The following is a 1166-nucleotide window of genomic DNA, read 5'->3' on the forward strand; positions in this document are numbered from 1 at the left end:
CATGTTGCGACTCATTTATTAATTTATGTTTTTCAAGATGGAGACGAATTGTATTTGCAATTATTGATTCAAGTAACTTTCCCACAATAGACGTTAGGCTAATTGACCGATAGTTTGACGCAAGTGATCTATCTCCTTTCTTAAAAATTGGTACCACATAAGAACATAAGAACATAAGAACAAAGACAACTGCAGAAGGCCTGTTGGCCCATACGAGGCAGCTCCTATTTATAACCACCCAATCCCACTCATATACATGTCCAACCCATGCTTGAAACAATCGAGGGACCCCACCTCCACAATGTTACGCGGCAATTGGTTCCACAAATCAACAACCCTGTTACTGAACCAGTATTTACCCAAGTCTTTCCTAAATCTAAACTTATCCAATTTATACCCATTGTTTCGTGTTCTGTCTAGTGTTGATACTTTTAATACCCTATTAATATCCCCTTTGATATCCCCTTTTGCCAACGGCCATACCACGTTGAGAACACCGCTTCTCGTCCGATCAGCGAAGTTAAGCAACGTTGGGTTTGGTTAGTACTTGGATGGGTGACCGCCTGGGAACACCAAATGCTGTTGGCATTTAGTCCAGCGTAGGATGACTAAGTTAATTCCCCAAATTAGAAATCTTTCATATGAAGAAAGATTAACAAAGCTTAAGTTGCATTCACTGGAAAGGCGAAGAGTTAGGGGTGACATGATAGAGGTTTACAAGTGGATGAATGGACATAACCGGGGGGATATTAATAGGGTATTAAAAGTATCAACACAGGACAGAACACGAAACAATGGATATAAATTGGATAAGTTTAGATTTAGGAAAGACTTGGGTAAATACTGGTTCAGTAACAGGGTTGTTGATTTGTGGAACCAATTGCCGCGTAACATTGTGGAGGTGGGGTCCCTCGATTGTTTCAAGCACGGGTTGGACAAGTATATGAGTGGGATTGGGTGGTTATAGAATAGGAGCTGCCTCGTATGGGCCAATAGGCCTTCTGCAGTTACCTTTGTTCTTATGTTCTTATGTTCTTATGTTATGTCCATTCACCCACTTGTAAACCTCTATCATGTCACCCCTAACTCTTCGGCTTTCCAGGGAATGTCACTTAAGCTTTGTCAACCTTTCTTCATATGAAAGATTTCTAATTTGGGGAATTAAC

At 40.7% G+C, this 1166-nt stretch overlaps 1 non-coding gene across 1 annotated transcript; it reads left to right on the forward strand.

Moving 5' to 3' along the window:
* The first annotated feature begins 469 nt into the window (after positions 1-469).
* LOC123762209 (5S ribosomal RNA) lies at positions 470-588 on the forward strand. Its single transcript, XR_006773313.1, has one exon. It is a non-coding gene; the product is annotated as a 5S ribosomal RNA (ribosomal RNA).
* The last annotated feature ends 578 nt before the right edge of the window (positions 589-1166 follow it).

The sequence above is a fragment of the Procambarus clarkii genome, chromosome 34, assembly GCF_040958095.1.
Source record: "Procambarus clarkii isolate CNS0578487 chromosome 34, FALCON_Pclarkii_2.0, whole genome shotgun sequence".
In the NCBI taxonomy this organism is placed as follows: Eukaryota; Metazoa; Arthropoda; class Malacostraca; order Decapoda; family Cambaridae; genus Procambarus; species Procambarus clarkii.